This window comes from Megascapheus bottae, chromosome 1 (genome assembly GCF_031878675.1).
Source record: "Megascapheus bottae isolate mThoBot1 chromosome 1, mThoBot2.hap1, whole genome shotgun sequence".
In the NCBI taxonomy this organism is placed as follows: Eukaryota; Metazoa; Chordata; class Mammalia; order Rodentia; family Geomyidae; genus Megascapheus; species Megascapheus bottae.
Genome location: NC_143509.1, coordinates 51019064 through 51029170, shown reverse-complemented (window position 1 = coordinate 51029170; position 10107 = coordinate 51019064). Strand labels below are relative to the sequence as shown.

General features: G+C 40.9%; 1 pseudogene; it reads left to right on the top strand.

The window, feature by feature from the left end:
- The first annotated feature begins 3279 nt into the window (after window positions 1–3279).
- On the top strand, window positions 3280–4087 carry LOC150069131 (cytochrome c oxidase assembly factor SCO1 pseudogene; annotated as a pseudogene).
- The last annotated feature ends 6020 nt before the right edge of the window (window positions 4088–10107 follow it).

Sequence of the window (10107 nt, the reverse complement as noted above, 5' to 3'; positions counted from 1 at the left end):
CTCAATCTGCTAAAAGAACCTGTCATTCTAGGCTCTGTCTTCTATAGCTCTGTACCTTTCAGTAGGCTACTTCAAATCCAGATTTTTTTTTTCTCTTGCACATGAGGTATCCTTATTCTACTTTTACTTTTTGTTTTGTTTTGTTTTTCATCTCCTTGATATTTTTTATCCTCCTTTTTTTTTGCCAGGCTTAGTGCTTGAACTCAGGGCCTGAGCATGTAGTTGGACTTTCTCATGGCTAGCGCTCAACCACTTGAGCCACAGCACTGCTTCTGACTTTTCTTATGTATGTGCTACAGAGGAATCAAACCTGGGTCTTCATGCATGCTAGGCAAGCACTCTATCATTAGGCCAAACTACTGACCCCAGTACATTTCTTTTTCTTTTTCTTCTTTTTTTTTTTGTGGGGGGGAGCTTGTCATGGGGCTTGAGCTCAGCCTGGGCATTGTCCCTGAGCTCTTCAGCTCAAGGCTACTGCCCTACCCTTGAGCCAAACTACACTTCCCATTTTCTAGACGTTAATTGAAGATAAGAGTCTCAGGTCCTTTTGTGTTCTGCCTGGCTTTGAACCTTGGTCCTTAGATATCAGTCTCCTGAGTAGCTAGGATTACAGGCGTGAGCCACCACGCCCAACTAGTACATTTCTTTTTGAACAGTGTTACCTCTTTTCTTGTTTTCTTCCAGTTTTTGCAAAACTGAATTCTTATTTCTATAAAAAAGAAAACATCCCTAAGTCTTTGCCCAGTAGATCACATGCAAGGTTACAGTAGTTACGGCCACAAACATGGCCTTTGCACTACTATTCACCATAGCCAAGATATGGAATCAGCCCAGATGCCCCTCAGTGGATGAATGGATTGAGAAAAATGCAGCACACACACACACACACACACACACACACACACACACACACACACGCACACGCACACAATGGAACTTCATTTATCCTTCAGAAAGAATGATATTGCTCCATTTGTTATGGAAATACATTAAGTGAAGCAAGTCAAACACAGAGATATGAAGTTGCATTTTTTTCCAATTTCTGTTATCTAGAATGTGCCAATAAATCGATTACTTAACACTTTGAGTGGTATACAAGTGGTTACAAATGAATTAACTCAAGTGTAGTAGACTGGATGGAAAGCTCAAATTTTCTAGGAAGACAAAGGTAAAGTCCAGTAAAATCAGCACAAGGGTACTTAAAAGAGTGGAGGTCTGTGCAAGGGGGAAAGGCGCAGCCAAATAAAGGGGGAAGTGGGACAAAATTCAGTCAAGAATTCATTGTATATACTACAAAATTAAAAAAAGTAAGGGAAGAACCATGAGCATAGCCTAGTGGTAGACAGCTCGTCTCACATGCACAAAGCCCTGGGTTTGATTCCTTGGTACTATATACATAGAAAAAGCTGGAAGTGGTGCTATGGCTCAAGTGGCAAAGCACTAGCCTTGACCAGAAACTGTTCAAGGACAGTGCCAGGCTCTGAGTTCAAGGCCACAACTGGTAAAAAAAAATAATAATAAAGAAAGAAAATAAAAAAGGAAAGTAAGGGAAGCGGAGAGTGGAAAGGGGGTGAGAATGTTCAAGGGGTGAGAGTAATTAAGATGCGTTGTATTCATTAACTTCTTTATTAAATGGTACCTCCTGTGTACAATTACTCATGGTTAAAAAAAAAAACAAAGAACCCACTCAAAGAATATGGTGGAGTTCTCTTTCCTGAAAGAGGTCATTTGGAGATCCTGTAGCACTTCTTTTGGATATGGAACTTTATGAAAGCCATGCATCTTTTCTAAGTTCAGTTTTTGCTCAGACTGAAGATAATGATATTTGTTGCCCAGGGTTTTTGGGTGGAGTTAATATGCTAATGGGTTTGAAAGTGCTTTATAGACTGAAAGAAATGCCATCATGCTGAGGCTATTATTACCATTATCATTGTTATTATTATTTTAGAAGTCATTTACATGGAGTATAAATGCAGTCCACTTAGCTCCTTTGGGCCTCTAAGTGTACAGACTGTATTTACAAGTTTAGAACAATACCAGATATGAGGTTGAACAACAGCCAGTCAATGCTAATAGCCCTGGGTCCTTATTTACAGAATGCCTTTCTTCTGAAATCAGAAGCTATTAAAAGCCAGGTCCATTATTCTTCGATTCTCATCCGGCCATCCACCCAACCAGCATTTAAATATGCCTACTATGTGTCAGGCAGCATTTCAGATGAGGAGTTGAGTTATTAATATTGTTAGTTTCCTCATTTCTATGTGGGCTATGAGGGACAACATGCACAGATAAGATGGAGGGTGCAGGTATAGTTCAGAGCTTAGGGTGGGTAGTGCCTACATTGTGCAAACAATAATTGTCTCATGAACTGAAACTAGGTGCCTCTGATTAGAATCATATCTTTTTATCCACAACAAACTGATCCTTTGGCATGAGGTGCCCCTAATGAGAAATGATGTCAGAGGCTGAAAGGCACATTGTGCGACCCACATTGCAGGGGTTAGGTTTCTGAAATGTTCTCATAGGCTGAGCCTCACACATTTTTTTTTAAGTTGAAACTAGCTATTGATTAAGAGAGATTTGAGCCTGTCCTGAGCTGACACCCACAGAGCCCCACACCTGCTTTCAGATATTTTCACAGCACTGCAGTTTTACTTTCATCCTCCAGGGACCACAGACTCTGTCTTGCAAGTTGAAGATTCTTTTTTAAAAGGCTGGGATCAAAGCTGTCCTTTCATATACTGATAACTTGGAAAGCAAGGAGTGCTGAGCTATCCCATATTGCAGTAAGGGCATACCAGGCACGTTTCCTACTTAGAGTCTCTCAAACACATTTCCTACCAGAGGACTATGAGTGGGATTTAAGAACTTTGGAATAACCCAAGCCATGTTAGGCAGAATGGAAAAATAGCACACGTGATTTATATAGTTTCCTATGCTAGTACTGGTCACCATTTGCCACATTTCCCCGCCCCCCCCCCCCCAGGTATTTCAGGCCTTGAGGAAGACACCCTTCTGACAATACCATCTTGATGAAGCTCCTTATTGTGCCATAGAAACCACACAGAAAATCATAGAAAGGAACCAATAGGTCATTGAACAAATAGGTCATGACAATTTGCCCAAATAATACTAGGGCTAGATGGTGCTGGGGAATGTTTCGTGTGTTATACACTGTGATGGTTTGATCACCCAAGAAGAATATGGGGAGGGGCGTGGGAAGAAAAAGAAGCTGGAACAGAGCTCTTGGCGGGGCTGGCCCGAGCAACCAGGGGAGTGATGCAGCTTTTCAGGATCCAATTTTGGCCTGCTCTGCAGAGCAGACTTTGGGGTCTGGCAGAGAGGAGGCTCAGGAAACTCTGGATGAGCCAGAGGCAGGTGGAGGGGCCGGGAGCCTCTGTCCTAGCTGGTGGCACCCTGGGAAGCCGGCCCTTCAGCACCCAGCCGTCCACGGGATCCCCAGGATAGGAATTGGGGGACCCCAGGACCCCACGCGACCCTCGAAGCCCGGGCCTGTTTCTTGGAAGTCTTTGCCATCAGAGGAGCATTATTGGCTGGAATGAAGTACCTCAAAAAGGGACTGCAGGGAAGCACTGGAAAGCCTTTACTTGGGGGAGCATTTTCCCTCACGACTCATGCTCGAGAGCCCAAAACTGACAAGGATTACTTGGGTCAGTGGGTGCTAGTTTAATTTCAATTCACCCATTGCTCTGATATCTGTCCAGAAGAACTAGATGAGATGATTCAAGTTGTGGATGAAATAGATAATATTCCAACTCTACCAAATTGAACTCCACTTTTCATCACCACTGACCCAGAAAGGGATACAAAAGAAGCTATTGCAGATTATGTGAAAGAATTTTTCTCCCAAGCTTATTGGCTGGACTGGCCCCCAAAAGGGAGCTCGATCAAGTAGCCAAAACAGAGTGTTAGCCTGGTACCAAGGATGAAGATGAGGTCTACAATAATAATGTGCTTGATTGGACCCGATGGAGAATTTCTAGATTATTTTGGTCAGAATAAGAAAAATGCAGAAAAAGCGGGTGGAATTGCTGCACACATGAGGACCCACATGAAAAAGAGATAGCCACCGCCAGTGTTCTCTAAAGAAGACCAAAGCTTTGTCTCCTATCATAGCATATGTATCTATGTGTGAACTGCTGAACGATCTTCATACCATGAGAAGATGTCTATTAACTGTGTGTTTCCCTTGGACTCAGCTAATGCTCTTGGAACTACAAACATCACAGTCCAGCTCAAATAGCCATCCTGAGCCAGGAAGACCAGGTTAAGTGGAGCCAGTCGAGAGAAGACCCTCATAAAACTAACAGGGAGAAAGAAGCATGCTGGTATACCACCCAGGAGCAGGACGCTCAGAGGCTGCCTTGCCTTTGTGGGACTGAGCTTTACAGAGAATGCAATTTCCGCAGTGCTCTTGCCTTGCTCACCTCCACTGCTCAATGGTAGATAGTCAAGATTAGTTATCTGCTATTCAAAGTCAGTCTTTGTACTTAAAAAGAAAAGGTTAGTCTTGTGAATGTTACTGATTTAACTAGTGAAGAGGGGAAAATCTGTTGTTTGGAGCTGTTAATGTGATTCCTAGAGGAATGTGTTGTGATTTTATCTTAAATAGATAAAGGATGTGTCAGATTTTTAATTCAAGGCCAAACAGAAACAAGGGTACTGATTATCAGTGTAGAAAAAAAAAAGAAGATGGAACAGAAAGAGGTACATTTCAAAGAAGGACATTCTTAGGAGAGAATCACAAAGGCTCCATAGCCATGTGCATATGCTCATAGAAAATGATCTGCAGCAAAATGAACTCCAAGGAATAGAAACAAGAGTTTTTCTTTTTAAATTTTACTTTTTTGGGAGTTTGTTTTCCACCTTCTGTCACTGTTTTTGATTTCTGTACTTTTTGTCTTCTCTGTAACGTATCTGTTTTGGAGAGGGTCGGGGAAACACAGAAACATTGGGACAAAGCATGAGCTAATTCAGCAACAATACTCACTGGACACTGTGCTGTGAATGAACTCTAAAATTTTGTATGCAGGAGGGGGAGGGTCAGGAAAGGATAAAACTGCTCAAAAGTAAATGTATCCTTTATCTGTCCTCCTTCTGTACATCACCTTCTGTACATTACAGAAGTGAGCACCAACTGGTTACAGGGAAGTGAAAGTGGTTCTTGGGCACCATGAGTGGTCTTATGAGGGTCCCCAGGGGAGTATGACAGACAAGTGCAGCAGGAAAGGGCGCCATGGGTCTTCCTGACAGCCACATCAACTTCTGTGCAATTGCCTAGGCAATACTGCAAGACTTCGAAAGTGCTATGTGGAGGCATTTACTGATTACTCATGGACACCCCAAATCCTTGGTGCACAATTTACCCAAGTTTCTTATGTGTTCAATTTCTTAGGGCAACTGGAAATCTTGCCTCTTAACAAATAATAAATGTTATTGTAACTCCTGATGAATGAAGCCTCAGAACAACCTGCCACAATGGTTTCTCCAACCATTTGATATCTGGCATGAATACCATAGATAACTTTTTGCTTTTAGCAAAATGGCCCTAGAGATTTTATAAGTAGACTGAGTCATTAGCTTTATTTTGATAAATAATGCATTGGCTTGGAGGAAAACATTTGTACATTTATTTGGATCACAACATTATCTACCACATGGTTTAAATACTGGTAGTCATTCTAGTTTTTTTTTTTTTTAGATTGTGTTTTGTTGTTGGGGTAACATATTGAGGAGTTAGTTACATTCGTCAGGTAGTGGGTGCATTACTTTTTGAACATTGATACCCCTTCCCGTGTTTTTCTTCCATTTTCCCTCCTCTATCCCTCCCAATCATCTTGTTTTACTCCCTCCCTTCCCTATTTCAAATAAATAAGTAAACATGTATAAAAATATACCAGGTACCAAAATTAGATACAGTAAAGTCATTCTAGTTTTGGAAGTAGCTTCCTCTTCATTTGGTTGCTACAGTATGTACCGTCACTTAGACATTGTTTTATTTACCTAGTTGTAGAGTTCTCATCAAAGTTTTCAGTTTGTGTTTCTATTTCAAAATTTTAAATAAATCTATCAAATATATGCATGTATGTAGGTATTTAATTTTCTCTTGACTAATTTTGTATTGAGGCTTGATATCAGGGTTCCATGCATGTTGGGCAGATGCTCTACTAGAGAGCTGCACATTTAGACCTCCATTCCTTCTTTTGTGCAATGGTTATTTATGAGATAGGGTATCACTTCCAGTCCAATTGTGCACCTGAACTGCCATCTTCTTCTTTTTTGGGGGGGGCAGGGAATCATGGGGTGGCTTGGGTGCTATTCCTTAGCTCTTCAGCTCAAGGCTACCACCCTATCTCTGGAGCCACAGTGCCACTTCCATTTTTCTAGTGGTTAATTGGAGATAAGAGTCTCACGGTCTTCAGTGCCTGGGCTAGCTTTGAACTGCTATCCTCAGAGCTCAGCCTCCCGAGTAGCTAGGATTATAGGTATGAGCCACCATGCCTGGCTCCCATTATCCTATTTCTTTGCCAGTCCTAGGCTGGAGCTCAGGGCCTGAGCACTGTCTCTGGACTTTCTCAAGGTTAGAGCTCTATCACTTGAGCCTCAGCACTACTTCCACCTTTTTTTTCCCCCTATATATGTGGTACCGAGGAATCGAACCCGAGTCTTTCTGCATGCTAGGAAACCACTCTACCACTAGGCCAAATTCCCGGCCCTATCCTATTTTTTTTTTAAATTGTTTTGTTTTGCTTTCCAAAATGTCTACATTGACAGACACATGCCACTATATCCCATTTGCACCGAGATGATGTCTTGTGGACATTTCTTCCCAGGCTGATCTGGAATTATAATCGTCCCCATCGTGGCTTCTGAAGCTACTAGGATTACAGGTATAAGCCACGAGCATCTGGCTTAACTCCACTCTTTCAAATTTACTAGCATACATAAACTAGCAGCAGTCAGAATGGTACATCACAGAGGGTAGGACCTGGCCCAGAAATGCAGAAGGAATAGATTCTGCAGAAATTATTTCATTATTTCATGATATCAAGAGAGTCATATATGTGTTCTGCGCCTTATTTTTTCCATCAAAGAATCTTTGCACTCTTCCCGGCTTTCAAATGAATATATACATATCTATCTATCTATCTATCTATCTATCTATCTATCTATCTATCTATCTATATCCTTTTAGGTCTGGCCAAATAGTAAATGCAGCACAGATACTGCACATGTCATTGTAGATGCTATCCATCAGAAAATACAGATGTAAAAAGGAAGGATGAAGTTCAGGTTCTCCAAGAGCAGGGAGTAAAGAGCATCTTATTACACTAGCTGATGAGGAAAGCTTCCTGGAGACACTATCACTGTGCCAATGTATGAGAGAGCTAGGAAGAGGAGGGCACACATCTTCCCAGCTGCAAGGAACAGCATGAGCAAGCACAGAGAACCTAAGATGCATAAACATACACCTCAAGAACAATGGCAGGCTCAGGGCAGATAAAGCATGAGACCAGGAGAGGTGCCTGCACCATAGCAGCAATACAAATAAGGCTTTTTTAAGCCAAGTTGGGAACATCAGTATTCTAATAATGGCTCACTGAATATGAAATAGAAGTTAAAATAGTCAAAATGATAAGCATTACTTTGCACAGTTAATACATCATGCTAATGAACAAAGGATAGGATGGAGATTTTTAGATTGAAAAGATAGGCAAATGCAAAGTACCTAGTTTTTTAGAAATCAAAACTTTCCTTCCTTCCTTTCTTCTTTCCTTCCTTCCTTCTTGCCTGTCACTCCCTCCCATCCTTCTTTCCTTCTTTCTTTCTTTCCTTCTTTCTTTTTCCCTCTTTCCTTCCTTCCTTCTTTTTCCCTCTTTCCTTCCTTCCTTCCTTCCTTCCTTCCTTCCTTCCTTCCTTCCTTCCTTCCTTCCTTCCTTCCTTCCTTCCTCGAGCCTCCAACTTGACTTTCAGGATCCCTATCAACTGAGCATTATCTCTAGCATTTTTTGCTTTAGTTATTTTGAGGAGGAGGTCTTGCATTTGTGCTTGGACTGCACAACTTTTATTTGTGTGCCCTACATAACTCAGATAACATGTATGTTCTACTATGCTTGACTACTTGTGGAGATAGGACCTTTTTTGTGATTACAGGCATGAACTACCATGCTCGACAAAATTATCATTTCTCATGAATAACATATCATTTTTAAATGATTTAAAGTGAAACTCATTATTAAAGTCAGGGGTCAAAGAATTATGGAAATGATGTCTTTCATGATATAAAATTTTACAACTGTTCATTTAAACATTTGCTGTTGTGCTTTCTTATGCTAATTCAAACCTTAATATATTTTTAGAATCAAAAATTTATTCAGTAGTATTTATCCTATTTTAATTATTCTGAGCCTCACAATTGGAGATAATTATTTCTTCTTGGAACAATTTGATGAGCATTCAAATTAATACTGTTTGCCATATTTATTATAGCAATAATTTACCAAAAATCAGACTGAGAAAAGGAAAATAAAGTTAAAATTTGAAATTGTAGTGAGAGAAAGGTGTTCAAATTCAGTCCAACAATGAATTAATTCCCCAACATATTTAGTTCAGTAACTTTCTATTAATTTTAGTTATTTGGTTTATTTAAATTGTGAACCTTAGAGTTAATGACATACAAACTTGAAGATCATCTGTTCAAAGGACTTGTCACTCAAGGGGAGTGGTCAAAAAATTATCCATATGACTTAAGAGGCTCTAGGCCAAGCTCTTTTTTTTTTTTTTTTTTTTTTGCCAGTCCTGGGGCTTATTGTTCAGGCTCTGAGCACTGTCCTTGGACTTTCTCAAGTCTAGAGCTCTACCACTTGAGCCACAGCACCATTTCTGGCTTTTTTTTTTTTTTATGTATGTGTTACCAAGGAATCAAACCCAGGTTTTCGTGCTTGCTAGGCAGGCACTCTACCACTAGGCCAAACTCCTGGCCTAAGCTTTTTCTTGAACTACCTTCCCAAAGACAGAGTAAAAGGACGAGTTTAGCTAATGTGACTTCTGTGGACTCAGAAGTCCACCTTTGGAAAGGCTGCTCAAGAACTCATGGAATTAAGGCAGTGAGCTAAAGGCACAGCTGGAAAGAGTATGAGGTCAGAACTTGGATTGCATCTTGATGATAAGGAAGGTGAGACTGGGAACCCAAGTCAGATGCACAAGGAGAGAGAGTCCAGGATCAGATTGCTGAGTGGATAAGGTCAAGGAATGGTGATCTAAATTTGCACCTGGTCTAGATTTCTCTTTTGCAGTCTCAACAGCTTGCAAAGTCAAGGCTGGCTCCTTAGAGGTCCTGCGCTGGGAAAAGACAGGTCAGGGGAAAAGCACATGTGCAAATGGTTTGCCTTTGGCAGCTAAGAAGCTGAATGTGGAATTGTATAAATAAACCCAGAAGGGTTCGTATTAAGTCCAAGGGAAAGCAAGTCAAAGCCTCACACAGGAATTAACTCTTGAAGGTGCCTCTATCTTGTCTACTTCTCAGTTCAGAATACAACTCCCTCCAGTGCTCAAGGTCATTATGATAGAAATTAAAATGCCCAGCTAAGAATGAGAGGATTAAAATTTCATTCTTAATCTATACTTAGCATATGTTGTCATATGTATACGTGCTTATGATTACCCTGAGCTGTCTTTTTCTTGAACTCTGGGCCTGGGAGCTGTCCTTGAGTTCTTCAGCTCAAGGCTAGCACTCTACCACTTTGAATCGCAGCACCACTTCTGGTTTTCTGGTGGTTAATTGGAGATAAAAGTCGAATAGACTTTAGTGCCCAGGTTGGCTTTGAACTGTGATCCTCAGATGTCAGCCTCCTGAGCTTTACTGGCATGAACCACTACTGACACTTAGCATTCCTTTGGTCTTTACTGATAAAAAAAACAAAAAACAAAAAAACAACTCCTGCCATCAAGAGATTTCTCTTCTTGCTAAAGTATTTTTATTTATTTTAGGTTTTTTGGCAGTTCTGGGGCTTGAACTCCAGGTATGGGCACTATCTTTGAGCTTTCTCAAGGCTAGCACTCTACCACTTGAGCCACAGTTAACAC